The sequence below is a fragment of the Hylobates moloch genome, unplaced genomic scaffold (genome assembly GCF_009828535.3).
Source record: "Hylobates moloch isolate HMO894 unplaced genomic scaffold, HMol_V3 SCAFFOLD_2, whole genome shotgun sequence".
Lineage (NCBI taxonomy): Eukaryota > Metazoa > Chordata > Mammalia > Primates > Hylobatidae > Hylobates > Hylobates moloch.
The window spans coordinates 104,198,433-104,215,356 of record NW_026652277.1 but is presented as its reverse complement, the minus strand read 5'-3'; positions in this window follow the sequence as shown (position 1 = coordinate 104,215,356).

The window sequence follows — 16,924 nt, the reverse complement described above, 5'->3', positions numbered from 1 at the left end:
TATTTTAATCCTAAAAAGAAACATTAAATATGAAATGAGAAAATCTATTACATTTTAATATGTTTGAAAATAGGATTAGTGCATTATGACATAATTATTTTCTTTTTTTTTTCTTCTGGGGACACAGTTTCACTTTGTTGCCCAGGCTTGAGTGCAGTGGCATGATCTCGGCTCACTGCAACCTCCACCTCCCGGGTTCAAGTGATTCTTGTGTCTCAGCCTCCCAAATAGCTGAGATTACAGGTGCCTGCCACCACGCCTGGCTAAATTTGTTTTGTACTATTAGGAGAGATGAGGTTTCACCATGTTTGCTAGGCTAGTCTCAAACTCCTGACCTCAAGTGATCCACCTGCCTTGGCCTCCCAAAATGCTGGGATTACCAGCCTGAGCCACCGTGCCCAGCCTGACATAATTATTTTACTAAAGTGATTTGAGAAACATAAGCTGTCTTCTACCACAAAATATTGCTACACTTCAGTGCCACTTAAGCTTTTAGAAACCCTCCAAAAAATGTCATTGTTAGTGTATTATTATTTCAATTTGGGGGATTAAGCTTGTTATAGCACCTGACAACAGCATATTCATTAGTTGAATAGAGACAATCCACAAATTAACAGTAACCAACTCATGAGTAAAGGAGTTGTTTTCAAAGAGGTGATAAATGATTATAAGTGAAGCCAAAATTTTCCATATCGCTCCAAGAGTGGAAATTTATGGGAAGAGAAACATTAGCTCAGGAAGAGGGTAATTTTATTGACAAAGTCACCTGGCAACAGAATGAGCATCCTCCATGATTCTCCACCCTTTGAAGTGTTCAAGTCTAGGATGGCAGGCTTGCTGGGGGAATTGTGTCATGATTCAAACCTTGGACTAGACACTCAATCCAATGGATATACCATACATTGTCACAATTTTTCATTCCTTATTCCTGGGCTAATCGCCTACCACTACCATTTAATTTTTCAAATAACCAAATTGTTCTAAGGGACCGGCACTTCTGAACTTGGGAGAGTTCTGCCCAAGGACTTTCTTGACCCAGCACTTTCTGCATCACTCCTTTTCTTTCTGCTTAAACTGATTTTACCAATGCTAGACCCTCCCATTTTTTTGTTTTTTAGTTCTTAATTCATTAAATCCCACTTTCTCAGCCATATGAACCTTAATGCTTTTTTAGCTTTTCGCCTTGCTCTTCCAACTTATTTTAAAGGAAGATCTTTCTCCCTCTCCTCATGTTGCCTGTGAGTAAAGCAAAATATTTATTTGTGACTGTTACAACACCAAAATCAAGGACAAGGAAAGCCCTGAGTTTTGAAGTGAAATTAGACACAATAATGAATTCAGGCTAGTCTTTGAAAAATTAAAACAGTCATAAATGAGCAATCATAATACTGAAATTATGGTATTGGAAAAAAGTCTAATACAGGTTTATTTCATTCAAAACGCATTTGTTGACTTCTTACCATGTCTGGTTGCTAGGTGCTAGGGTTAGAAAATGGAATGTTAGTGTTTTTCAAAGGATGGTGTGTGCAGTTTTCAGAGGGAAAATCCCCTAGAGATTTTGAACTTGGATAGGCCAGGAACTGTGTCTTGCTCTGTTTGTATTACTGTTTATCACTAAAAAAATTTTTGAAGAAAAATGATTCCCCCTTTTCAATTAATCAAAAAATGCAGATGATTATTAAGTGCACACATTTGACTATATCATAGAGTTATTTATGAACAAATCTGTGAATGTTATTTTGCATTTTTCAATTCTATTTTATAGAAAAGATAAAATCTTTGAAAAGATAACTGAAATGGAAATTAGGCAGCACCACTGTCCTGCTGCTTTGGGGAGTAGCATGAACCAGGCAGACATGGAGTCAAATCCAAGCTCCTTACATTTATACACTATGTGGCCTTGCTTCCCAAATCAGTTTGTTACCTAAAAAGGGGGATAATATTAATAATAATGAAGGTGTTATAAATATTAGAAATAAGAAGTATATGAGAGAATATATATTACTAACATTCAGGATTTATAATTTTCCTACCTCCCTTGCTCTCTGAGGATAAAAAGACAAAAATACAAAATGAAGAGTCATGGAAGGAAAGCAGTCAGGCTCTATGAAGAAAAAATTCCCAGGATGATGCACGTGGAGGAAGAGATATAACCCAGAAGGGGATGCATTGTGAGGAAGGGATGATCCAGAGTGGTGCGTAAACAAATAGCATGCTGGAAAGACACATGTGGATGAGAGAGAAGTCTCTCTTGGGATAATACATTAAGAGTAAATTCGGAGCTTGGGGGTAGACTTTATTATTTTAAGCCACTATGTTGGTTTAAATTTGTTATGAAGCAATAAATAACTGACAACATAACCAAAACACCTCTTATTGAAAGTTAGAATAGTTAGATTTATTGACCTACAATATTCTCTTCCATAGAGCACAGAGGATTTTAATAAGTAGAGCAGAGAGGATTTTAATAAAAATTTCTGTGTACTCTTTAAATATTTGAGAGAGCAGTGAGAGTGAGGAGTCCTCTTTGGACTGTGCCTCTTTAAAATCAGGACCATACAGGAAAGGAACAAGGATTGTTAAGGAGATTGCTATTCTGAATAATTTCAAAGCTAAGGTGGGACTCTACCTGTACTTGACATGAAAATAATTGCCCTAAATATGAGTCAACATGCTTTTTCACCATGAATGTCAAAATACTGAAGGTTCATATAAAAGGGATAATGAGGACCTAACACAAGCAGCACTGAGACAAAAGCAAGATATTGGAAACATGTTTTATGACATTAAATTGAAGAAGTCTAAGAAAAAAAGTCCTTGCCAAATTACTACTTGGGAATTTCCATTTTAATGCTACCTTTAATAGACTCCCAATTGCTCATGAATTTGAAGTCCTGTCTGCATGGGACCAGAGAGTTACCGGTGGAAACAGAGACTAGCTCCATTCTGTATTTTTTCTCTGCTTGGGTACTTGATCCTGGCCCCTAACTGATGTTTTGGGAGTAGCAGTGCTCAGGTATGGAAACCAACTATCTGACCAATTTCTGCCAGAAATTGGAGACAGACTTAAGCATGTTTTGCTAATGGACTAAAGGGGATTTTGAGTAATGGTTAGGACATGCCTCAGCCACTGCAGGAATGACCAGATTCAAAGGTGGAGAGGGCAACCACTTAAGGCCCTTCAGAGACTCAGCTCATTTGCATCCCTGCCCCAGAGTCTGTTATGGGGAAAGAACTGAAGTCATGTGCCACCTTAAAACCGTGCATCAGTGAGCAATGTGCTTCTGACTTCATGTCCTCAGTAGAAAAACACTTACTATATAGCATCTACCAGGAGCTCTAGAATGGGGCTTGCAAGCTTAGAAGTATGTCTAAGTCATATTTCCCAAGAAAGACAAAGAATCAGGAATTAATAAAAACAGATGTCACTTCCTCTCTGAGGAGTCTTCTAAATATTCTCCTTTGGCCATTTTGTCAAAGCATGGAGAGGAAAGGAAACAAACCTTGCAGACAGAAAGATTAAAGACATCTAAAAACCTTTGAGGATGACCTGGTGGGTAGAGGTGAGCAGGGATAGCTTCACACCTTGAAGACTGACTCCCAGGCCCAGTCTTAGAGGGCTCCCTATTCAGACTGGGGAAGCTTGGAAACTAGGCTGGGGCCTAAAGGGGAGACCACAGTCCCTATTACATTTCCAATGTGTCAGAGTGAGAAACAGACATTTCTTAGATCCTACTGATCTGTCAGTGGCATGGATTCCAAAAGGTAGAGGCTAGGACTGGTCCCATCTTTGTTTTAGCTGATGTAGAAGAGGCAACTTGTGGCTGTTTGCCCAGGATGGATCTTTTCTTCTCCATTTAAAATATGGAGTCCTGTGGTTTGGATAATTTCCTAGCTCTCCATTTGCACATTTTCTAGAAGAGGCTGTGATAAACTCCATCAGGCTTCATCTGGTTTACATTCAGAGACACCTGAGCATTAGGTATATAATGGCCTTAACAGCAGGGATTTCTAGCTTTTTGTTTTTCTAAGAACCACTAATCTAACTCCTAATCAGGTACAGATGCTCAATACTGTATATATGATTAAATATTTCTAATAAGAAAAAAAGAGATAGGGGAAGAATTATTAAAGGTGGTAGTATGTGAACTAGACCAAAATATAAAACACTTGTGAATGTGTCTCCAATACATAGTAGAACTAAATGTATTCAGCTTTTCTCTCAATGTGTTCAGCTTCTGCTATATGTGTATTCAGGCACTATGAAAAATTCATTTCAAAGTGAATTTGATGGGATCAAATTCAAAGAGATGAACACAAGGCGCTTGCCAAACAATATTTTTAAAAAGAATATACACTCATGAAATGTTATTTACCGCATAACATTTCTGTCAGTGCCAAACCACATATATGACAGTCGTCCCATAAGATTATAATGGAGTTGAAAAATTCCTGTTACCTAGTGACATGGTAGTCATCATAACATCATAACACAGTGAATTACCTTTTCTAAATTTAGATATGTCTAGATAACACAAATATTTACCTTTGTGTTACAATTGCCTATAGTATTTAGTCTAGTAACATGTTGTATGGGTTTTTGGACTAGAAGCAATAGGCCATACCATATAGCCTAGTTGTGTAGTATACTATACCATTTAGATTTGTGTAAGTACACTCTGTGATATTTGCATAATGATGAAATTGCCTAGTGACATATATCTCAGAATGTATCCCCTCATTAAGTGATGCATAACTATATATTATGTCTATATTTCCACTGTCTAGAAACTTAAATTTTTGACTATGATTCAGACAACAGAAAATAATGAGCTTCATGCCAATCATTTCTTGTTTACCTGTCACCCTCTGCAAAAGAGACAAACATATCTGTGACTTTGAAAACATATCATGTGCCAGAAGTTGTTCTAATACATGTAAAGAAATTGGTTTACATGTATTGACTCAGAATTTCATTTCTATCTCCAGAGAGCAATAAATAACTGATCTGGCACTCACAGAACAACTCACTGGACCTTTGGATAGAGCTAATTACATTTTATATAGTAATTTCCCATAGGAGAAGCAACATGTAAAAAAGAAACAGATAATTATCTATTACCTGAATAAAAATGGCCATTAATAGCTTAATGAAATTCTGTTAACAAGATAAATCTATTGGTGACATTATTCATTCATCGAGAAGCAGCCAGAAATGACCCAGTTATGATAAGAGATTACCAAGAACATATCAATGGAAGGTTCTCCTTTCAGAGCATGGTTATAAATTATTCCATTTCAGGACACAGTTAAGGATTCTACAGTAGGAATCAAGAGCTTGAGAAAATTATCATCAATAAAAAAGTATGTTGTTTGCACATCTTGATTCAATTTGTGATAATAATACTCATAATCAACTGTAATGTGTTTTCAAATGCTTCATGGATAGGGTTAAGTCCAATATTGTTTACTTCCCTAGGATATAATTGAAGCAGCTGCAGAAGAACGTAATACTATTCATTTTCTTAAAGTATATAATTTCTACTAATTCTTAGATTACCATATGCATAGATTACAGCATTATAATGCCAGTGGACTTTAGGCAAAATTTCAATGCAAATTGCAGTACAAAGCCATGATTATTGCATTTAAAATGACAAACACTGAAGAGAAAAATTAAAATAGATTTTGTTTGATCAAGCAAAAGGTTCAGCTTGATCAACACGGTATTTTTTTTTTTTTTTTTTAAGATGGAGTCTCACTCTGTTGCCCAGGCTGGAGTGCAGTGCTCGGCTAACTGCAACCTCTGCCTCCTGGGTTCAAGTGATTCTTGTATCTCAGTCTCCCAAGTAGCTGGGACTTCAGGAACATGACACCGCATCTGGTTAATTTTTGTATTTTTAGTAGAAATGAGATTTTGCCATGTTGGCCAGGCTGGTCTCAAACTCCTGACCTCAGGTGATCCACCTGCCTCGGCCTCCCAAATTGCCGGGATTACAGACATGAGCCACCACACCCAGCCCTTGATCAACAGTTTAAAGTAAATTTTGTTTTGTCTTAATACAGAGTTACATAGTTTTTTAAACAGAAAATTTAGAAAATGTAGTTCATTAACAAGAAGAAAAAGAAAATCATCTGTAAGAACACTTTTGAAAAAGTCATTGTTTCAGATTTTTAAATTTTCTTCCATGCTTTTGAAAATGTACAAACATAAGCACATATATAATTTACTTTCACAAAGAAGGGATCATGATATACATTCTATTTTTAATCACTTATATATATTGCATAACTATAATCTCCTATCATATTATCATATTTTATAATGCATAATTATTCATGTTTATCATAAATTGTGTAATCAATCCCATATTATTGAACATTAATTTTGCTTCCATTTTTTTCTTTGTAATTGTGATGGTTAATCTTATATGTTAACTTGACTAGGTTAAGGAATACCCAGATAGCAGGTAAAATACTATTTCTGAATGTGTATGTGAAGGTGTTCTCAGACCAAGCTGAGGGTCGGGCTTCTATTTCTCATGGCCCAATAACGAGATGCAGATGAACTGGGGAGGAAAAGAGTTTTTATTTCCGCAACTGCTTATAGGGAGAAGTCCTGGGAATTATTCAGACCAACTCAAAATTACAAAGTTTTTCAGAGCTTATATAACTTCTAAGTTACATGTCTATGTGTAAGTACGCATTCATCTAAAGACATATGTGATTAACTTATTTTAATCTATAACTAAGGTCTTAGACCTGAAGACCTTCCTCTGAAGCCTCAGTAAATTTACTTAATCTAAATGGGTCCAGGTGCTGGGGTGATTACCCTTATCTTGCCTCCTGCCAAATCATGGAGGTTTGGGGAGTTCCTTCAGACCCCCAATAAACTTGTTTGTGAAGGCCTGGGGAGTTTCTTCAGATCCACAATAAAAGTCCTGTTAAAAATTCCTTCATTATTTTATCATGCTTTAAGGCTCAGGAAAGGCCTAGGCAAAACTCTTGATGGGCTTCTGTTACACCCCAGCCTTTGTAGAAGGGTGCTGGCTTTTGATATTTAACTAAACCACTCAGTCAGTAGTAAAATAGTTGTTATTCAGGCCTGTGTTAGTGAGAACTGGCCTGCCACAAGGGTGTTTCCAGAAGTAATTAGCATTTGAATAGGGAGACTGAGAAAAGAAGACCATTTTCCCCAATGTGGTCAGGCATCCTTCAAACCATTGAGGGACAAAATAGAACAAAAAGGCATATGAGGAGTGAATTATATTTCTCTCTCTCTCTCTCCCCTGTGCAGGAACACCTATCTTTTCCTGCCCTTGGACACTGGCACTTCTGGTTCTCCAGCCTTTGGACTCAGACTGAACTGCGCTACAAGATTTGTGGTTCTCCAGCTTGCAAATGGCCTATCACGGGACTTCTTGGTGTTCAAAATTGTGTAAGCTAATTTTTATAATAAATTCCTTCTTCTATATCTCTATATACACTACCAATTCTGTTTCTCTGAAGCACCCTAATACAGCAACTATAAGCAGTGCTGTGATAAAGGTTCTTGACAGAATGTCTAATAATATGTATAGTTTCTTGGAATACATTTTTGCAATTTATTGTTACCTCATGGAATAAGCAAGACTTCAAAACCAAATTGCCAGAGGGAGGTAGAGCAAGACAGCTGAATAAACCCTCCAGTGACTGTCCCCATCATAGGAACACCAAACTGAACAATTATCCACACTAAAAAAAGCATCTTCATAAGAACTAGAAATCAGATGAGTGATCACATTACCTGGTTTCAACATCATATTAAGGAAAGAGGCACTGAAGGTGGTAGGAAAGACAGCCTTGAATCACCTATAGCACCCTCCCAATCCCCAGGCAGCAGCCCTATGTTATGGAGTGGAGAAATAATCTGTGTGCTTTCGGAGGGGGAGAACAGTAATTGTGGGACTTTGCATTGGGACTCAGTGCTGCCTTGCCAGGGGAAAGCAACACAGGACAGAACTCAACCAGTGCCCATGGAGGGCGCATTTAGACCTGTCCTAGCCAGAAGGAAATTGTTGGTCAGAACCAAGGTTCTGGTAAGTATCGCCATAGTGGGTTAAAGTGCTCTGGAGTTTATTGGATACTAAATTGGATACTAGCTCAGCCACAGTAGAATAGGGCACCAGGCAAGTCCTGAGGCCCCCATTTCAAGCCCTGTCTTCCAGATGACATTTCTAGACACACCCTGGGCAAGAAGGAAACCTGCTGTCTTAAAGGGAAGGACCCAATCCTGGATTCATCACCTACTAACTTAAGAGCCCTTGGGCCCTGAATAATCAGCACTGGTAGCCAGGCAGTACTTGCTGCAACCTTGGGTGAGACTCAGAACCATGCTGCCTTTAGGAGTAACCTAGCATATTCCTAGCTATGGTAGCTATGGAGAGATACCCTATCTGTTTGAGGAGAGGAAAGGGAAAATTAAAGGAACTTTGTCTTGCAGCTTGGGTACCAGCTTAGTCACAGGTTGGTCACCAAGCAGGCTCCAGGGGTTCCCAATTCCAGGCCTTGGACAGCATTTCTGGACTTGCCCTGGGCCAGAGGGGGCCCATTGTCCCGAAGGGAGAGACTCAGGACTGGCAGCATTCACCACGAGTTGACTGAAGAGTCACTGGGCCTTGCATGCATGTTGGTGGTAACCAGGCAGTACTTGCCACAGACCTGAGGTGATGGTGGATATCTAGAAAGACTCCTCTGTTTGAGAAAAGGGGAGGGTAGAGTGGGAAGGACTTTGTCTTGCAGCATGAGTGCCAGCTCAGCCACAGCAGAATAGGGCACCAGGTAGATCCCTAAGTTTCCTGACTCTAGGCCCCAGCTCCCAGATGGTACTTCTGAACCTGCCTGGGCCAGCAGGAACACAATAGCTGAAGGAAAGAATAAAAGCATGGCTGGATTTGCTACTTGTTGACTGCAGACCCCTTGGGTCTTCATGAGTGAACATAGGCAGCAGTCAGGCAGTGGTCACTGCAGGTCTTGGGTGAAACCCAGTGCTATGCTGGCTTTGGGTTTGACCCAGTGCAGTCTCAGTGGTGCTGACTACAGGGGTGTTTGTGTCACCCTTTTCTCAGCTCCGGGCAGTTCAGCACAGACAGTCTCTATTTGTTTGGGAGAAAGCAAAGGAAAAGAACAAGAGTCTCTGCATGGTAATCCAGGGAATTCTTCTGGAACTTGCCTAAGACCACTAAGACAGTACCTCTATAAGTCTGCAAATGTCACAGTGTTTCTGGGCTTAGTGTGCCCCCTAAGGCAGATATGGCTGCAGTGACAAAAGACTTATATCACCACACTAAAGATCCTTGGAATAATTGGAAAACCTTTCCAAGAATGACAGGAAAAAAAGGCAAGGCTGTGAAGATTAAATAAATACCTGTCTCTTAGATATTCAGGCAAGGGTGAACATCCACAAACATCAAGATCATCCAGGAGAATGTGATCATATCAAATGAATTAAATAAGGCACTAGTGACTAATCCCAGAGAGACAGAGATATATGACCTTTCAGACAGAGAATTCAAAATAGTTGTTTGAGGGAGCTCAAGAAAATCCAAGATAACATAGATAAAGAATTCAGAATCTGGCTGGGCGCAGTGGCTCACGCCTGTAATCGCAGCACTTTGGGAGGCCGAGGCAGGTGGATGACGAGGTCAGCAGATCAAGACCATCTTGGCTAACACAGTGAAACTCCGTCTCTACTAAAAATACAAAAAATTAACCGGGCGCTGTGGCAGGCGCCTGTAGTCCCAGCTACTTGGGAGGCTGAGGCAGGAGAATGGCATGAACCCCGGAGGCGGAGCTTGCAGTGAGCCGAGATGGCGCCACCACAGTCCGGCCTGGGCGAAAGAGTGAGACTCCGTCGCAAAAAAAAAAAAAAAAAAAGAATTCAGAATCCTATGAGATTAATTTAACAAAGAGATAGAAATAATCAAAAAGAATCAAGTAGGAATTCTGGGGCTGAAAGGTGCAATTAAAGTACTGAAGAATGCATCAGAGTCTCTTAATAGCAGAATTAATCAAGCAGAAGAATGAATTAGTTAGCTTCAAGGCAGGCTATTTAAAAATACAGAGTCAGAGATGACAAAATAATGAAAAAAGAAAAGAATGATACACACCTAGAAAATAGCCTCAAAAAGACAAATCTGTTATTGGCCTTAGAGAGAAAGTAGAGAGATAGAAAATGGAGTATAAAGTTTACTAAAAGAGATAATAACAGAGAATGTCCTAAACCCGAAGAAAGATGTCAATATTCAAGTACAAGAAGGTTATATAACACAAAGTAGATTTAACTCAAAGAAGACTACCTCAAGACATTTTATAACCAAACTCGCAAAGGTCAAGGATAAAAAGGGATTCCAAATGCAGCAAGAAAAAAAGAAACAAATAACATACAATACAACTGAGAGTAGACTTCTTCATGGAAATTTTACAGGCCAGCAGAGAATGGCATGGCATATTTAAAGTGCTGAAGGAAAATTTTTTTACCTAGAATAGTATATTCCATAAAAAAAACTTCAAAGTTGAAGGAGAAATAAAGACTTTCCCAGAAAAACAAAAGCTGAGGGATTTCACCAACACCAGACTTGTCCTACAAGAGCTGGTAAAGAGAGCTCTTCAATATGAAAGAAAATAATGTTAATAAGCAATGAGAAATTATCTGAATGTACAAAACTCACTGGTAATAGTAAGCATGGAGAAAAACAGAGAATAATGTAACACTGTAATTGTAGTGTGTAAACTTCTCATATCTTGAGTAGAAAGCCTAAAAGGTGAACCTATCGAATATAATAACTACAATTTTTCAAGACATAGACAGTATATTAAGATATAAGTAGATACAACAAAAAGTTAAAAAGCAGAGGATGAAGTTAAAGTATAAAGTTTTTATTAATTTTCTCTTTGCATGTTTGGTTGCTTATGCAATCAGTGTTAAGTTGTCATCAGTTTAAAATAATGAGTTATAAGATACTATTTGCAAGCATCATGATTACTACAAATCAAAAAGCATAGCATGGATACAAAAAAAAGCAAGAAATTAAAACATATTACCTGAGAAAATTACCTCCACTAAAAGGAATACAGGAAAGAAAGAAGGAAAGACTGCAAAAACAACCAAAAAATAAATTAAAAATTGCAGGAGTAAGTCCTGACTCATCAATCATAATATTGAGTGTAAATGAACTAAACCCTTGAATCAAAAGACATACAGTGGTTGAATGAAGAAAAAACATGACCCAGTGATCTATTGCCGACAAGAAACCCTTTACCTGTCAAGACACACATAGACTGAAAATAAAGGAATGCAAAAAGATACTCCATGCAAATGGAAAGCCAAAAAAAAAAAAAAAAAAGCAGGAGGAGCTATGCTTATATCAAACAAAATAGATTTTAAGACAAGAACTATTAAAAATGACACAAAAAATGTCATTATATGATAAAGGAATCAATTCAGCAAGAAGACATAACTATTATAAATATCTGTGCACCCAACACTAGAGCACCCAGATATATAACGCAAATATTATTAGACCAAAAGAGAGAGAGAGAGAGAGAGACTCCAATTCAGTATTAACTGGAGACTTCAACACCCCACTTTCAGTATTGTACATATCATCCAGACAGAAATTCAATAAAGAAACAATGGACTTAATATGCACTATAGGCTAAATGGACTTAACATATATTTACCGAACACTTCAGTCAATGTCTGGAGAATACATATCCTTCTTCTCAGCACATGGATTATTCATAAGGGTAGAACATGTGTCATGTCAAGGCCACAAAACAAGTCTTAAAACATTTAAAAAAATAAAAATTATGTCAAGTATCTTCTCTGATCACAAAGGATAAAAACTAGAAACCAATAAAAAGAGGAATTTTGGAAACTATACAAACACCTGGAAATAAACAATATGCTTCTGAATGACCAATGGATCAATAAAGAAATTAAAAAAGAAATTAAATTTTTTTCAAACAAATGAAAATGGAAACACAACATTCCAAAACCTATGAGATGCAGCAAAAGCAGTAATAAAATGTATTATTATAGGAATAAGTACTTACATCAAACAAATAGAAAAACTTCAAATAAACAACCTAATGATGACTTTTAAAAAACTAGAAAAGCAAGAACAAATCAAACTCAAAGTTAGAAGAAAAAAATAATATCGGAGAAGAAATAAATGAAATTGAAATGAATAAAGAAAACCAAAGATCAACAAAATGCTAAGTTGTTTTTTCTAAAAAGCATAAACAAATCCACAAACCTTTAGCCAGATTAAGAAAAGGAGAGAAGAAACAAATAAAACAAGAGATGAAAAAGGAGACATTACAACTAATGTCACAGAAATTCAAAGAATCATTAGAGGCTACTATGATAAACTATATATCAATAAATTTGATACTTGAGAAGAAATAAATAAAATCCTAGACACATACAATCTACCAAGAGTTAACCACAAAGAAATCCAAAATCTGAACAGACCAATAACAGCAAATAACAGACCTGAACAGGTAATCAGATCAAAACTGTAACAAAATGTCTCTCAGCAAAGAAAAGTCTAGCACCCAATTTTGCTTCACTGCTACATTTACCTATCATTTAAAGAAGAATGAATATCAATCTTACTCAAACTATTCTGAAAAATACAGGAGGAAATACTTCCAAACTCATTCTATAATACAAGGCCATTATTACCCTGATACTAAAACCAAGCAGATAAAGATACATCAAACAAAAGAAAACGACAGGCCAATACCTCTGATGAACATTGATGCAAAAGTCCTCAAGAAAATATTAGCAAATTGAATTCAACAATACATTAAAAGATAATTCAACGTGACCAAGAGGGATTTATCCCAGAGATGTAAAAATGGTTCAACATATGCAAATCAATCAATGTGATACATCCTATCAACAGAATAAAGGACAAAACCATATGATCATTTCCATTGATGCCATAAAAGCGTTTGACAAAATTCAACATCCCTTTATGATAAAAACCCTAAAAAAACTGGGTGTAGAATAAATATACCTCAATATGATAAAAGCCATATATGACAGACCCAAACGTAGTATACCAAATGGGGAAAAAGTGAAAGCCTTTCTTGTGAGATCTGGAACAAGACAAGGATGCCCATTTTCACCCCTGTTATTTGATATAGTACTTGAAGTCCTAGGTGGAGCACTCAGACAAGAAAAAGAAATAAATGGTATCCAAATCAAAAAGGAAAAGTCAAATTATCCATGCTTGCAGATGATATAATCTTATATTTGGAAAAATCTAAAGACTCCACCAAAAAACTATTGAACTGATAAACAAATGCAGTAAAGTTGTAGGATACAAAATAATATACAAAACTTAGTAGGATTTCTATTGCCAACAGTGAACAATCTGAAAAAGAAAGAAAAAATAATCCCATTTACAACAGGGCGAATAAAATAAAATACCTATGGATAAAATTAACCAAAGAAGTGAAAGATCTCTACAATGAAAACTAAAAAACATTGATGTAAAAAACTGAAGAGAACACAAAAAGGAAAGATATTCCCTGTTCATGGATTGGAAGAATCAATATTGTTAAAATGTCTATACTACCCAATGCAGTCTACAAGTCCAGTACAATCCCTATCAAAATACCAAGGACATTCTTCACAGAATTAGGAAAAAATCCTAAAATATATGTGGAATTACAAGAGAGCCAGAATAACAAGAGTGAAGGTATCACATTGTCTGACTTCAAATAATACTACAGAGGTAGAATAACCAAAACAGCATGATACTGGCATAAAAAAAAAAAAAAAAAAGACACAGAAGTCAGTGAAACAGAACAGAGGGCCCAGGCACAAATCCATACATCTATAGTCAACTCATTTCCAACAAAGGTGCCAAACACACATTGGGAAAAGGACAGTCTCTTCAATAAATAGTGCTGGGAAAACTTGATATTAATATGTAGAAGAATAAAACTAGACTGCTATCTCTCACTGTATACAAAAATCAAGTTAAAATGGATTAAAGACTTAAATCTAAGACACAAAACTATAAAACTAGTAAAAGAAAACTTTGGAGAAACTCTGTAGGACATTGGAGAGTCCTGAAGCATAGGCAATGAAGGCATAAATAGACAAGTGAGATCATATCAAGTTAAAAAGCTTCTGCCCAATGGTAACAATTAACATAGTGAAGACACAATCCACAGAATGGGAGAAAATATTTGCAAACTATCCATCTGACAAAGGATTAATAACCAGAATATATAAGCTGCTCAATCAAGTCCATAAGACAAAAATCCAATAATCTGGTAATGAATGGGTAAAAGATCTGAAGAGATGTTTCTCAAAAGAAGACATACAAATGGCAAACAGGTATATGAAAAGATGCTCCACATCATTCATTATCAAATAAATGCAAATAAAAAGTACAATGAGATATCATCTCATCCTAGTTAAAGTGGCATTTATCCAAAAGACAGGCAATAATGAATGCTGGTGAGGATGTGGAGAAAAGGGAACTTTCATACATAACTGGTGGGAATGTAAATTAGTAGAAGCACTATAGAGAAGCACAGTTTGGACATATTTCAGAAAACTAAAAGTAGAACTGACATATGATTCAGCAATTCCTCTGCTGGGTATACACCCCAAATAAAGTAAATCAGTATATTGAAGAGATATCCACACCCTCATGTTTATTGCAGCACTGTTCACAATAGCCAAGATTTGAAAGCAACCTAAGTGTCCACCAACAGATGAATGAATAAAGAAAATGTGGTACATACAGACAACAGAGTACTATTCAGCCATAAAAAAGAATGAGATCTTGTCATTTGCAGCAACATGGATGGGACTATAAGCCAGGCACAGAAAGATAAACTTTAAATATTTCCACTTATTTGTGGCAACAAAGACAATTAAAATAATGGATCTCATGGAGTAGAGAGTAAAATGATGGTTACCAGAGGCTGAGAAGGGTATTGTGATGTGGGAGTGAGGATGTAATGAGTACAAAATATAGTTGGATAGAATGAATGAATAACACCTAGTATTTGATAGCACAACAGGGTGACTATGGTCAACAATAATTTATTATACATTTAAAAATAACAAAGAGTGTAATTGGATTGTAACACAGAAAAAGGATACAGACTTGACATAATGGATACCCCATTTAGCCTGATGTGATTATTATGCATTGTATGTCTATCAAAACATCTCAAGTTCCCTAAAAATATATGTATCTATTATGTGCCCACAAAATAAGAATAAAAGTTTTAATAGATAAAAACAAAATAAAATTGTCCATCATAAAAAGTAATTTAAATCCTGAACTATAATTTAGATGATCAAAGAATGGTAATAGGTATTTCACAGAAAAGTATATAAAATGTTCAACAAACATGCAAAATATGCTTATCTCATTAGTAGTCAAAATAGGCAAAATAAAACAACCACAAAATACCACTTCATATGCTTTTTAGAATAAATGTTTACAGAGATAAAAAGTTTTTAAGTTCAATATTTTGTGTTGTTGAAGAGAACAGATAGTTTTATCCACTTCTCAGGAAAGCACAAGTCAATGCACCCATTTTGGAGGTCATTAGGCATATCCCAAATGGAAAATATGAACATCTTAGAACACAGTAATTCCACTTCTTTATCCTACAAAAATAGTCACACATGTCCAGCTTGGATCATGTGCCCACTCCTATACTGGATAGACAGGATACAGGGATTGAGAATCCCACCAGTACATCATTGAGTGGATGACTAGCCCTTCTCCAAGGGAAGCATAACCCGAAGGACCATCAATATGTGTCCACTCTAAGAGCCAAATACATCATTTTTTTGTATTCTAAAATTAATTATATACGACCTTATTTGGGTAATGAACATAAAATCTCAAATTCCTCAGAAAAGCTGTAATTTGTTAATTTTGACTTGACACATCTAGCTGTCATCAAGCCAAGAAATACAGTCACGGGCCTTTGGTACAATTTTGGAGTAGAAATACATCTTTAGCACTTTCCAACTCTACTTTTAGTCCCCTTTTTCTCCTACTAGCAAATCTGTGTTCCAGAGTAAAGACCCATTAGATACAATCTTGAGTCACATTTTTCTGGTGTGAATAAATATCTGTTAAGGAAGGAATTAGTTGGAAATTAAGGTGTTAGCACCTTAGTTTGCAACTTGGCTGCAGATTACAATCTCCTGAAGAACTTCAGACTAATTCAAACCATATCTGTAACTGTGGCACCTGAGGATTTTAGCAAAAAAAATTGAAATGTTATAAGATTGCGTCTTAGGATATAGTAATTTTTTATTATCAAGGAGTTAAGTTCTCAGAGAGTAGAGCTCAGATGATTGACAGAAAATAGTTTTGTAACTGGCACTTGAAAAAGAAAATAAAAAGTAAGACAAATATGAATGTTTTTAGTGCATGCCTGAGGTACACATCTAGCTATGTGGCCTTCACACATTCTGCGTGTACTTTCTGTGGTGAGAAATTATATAGAGTGTAGGAGATTGGTCAGGTGGTGAAGCTGGCAGAAGGTCAGAAGGTCTTGCAAATGCTTCAGGAGAGAATAAAGCTGAAGGCAGATAATTCTCTTACCCTGAGGCTAAGGACGAGGACTAGGTAACAAGGGAGTGTAAAGAAATCTATCTAGATAAGTTTATTTACTTATGTCATCCAGAGACCAACCTTTGATCATCTGTGCATAAGACTGCTACCTGCAAGGGGGGGATGACAATGTTAATTACCCACAGATTGTGTTAGCTCCAGGCCTTTGGCATTATACCAGTACTGAATAAATATAAGTGGCCCCAGCTCATTGGGACTGCTAACTCTCTTTGGTCCCTAGTGCTGGCAGTCCCCTAGCCCACTCTTTC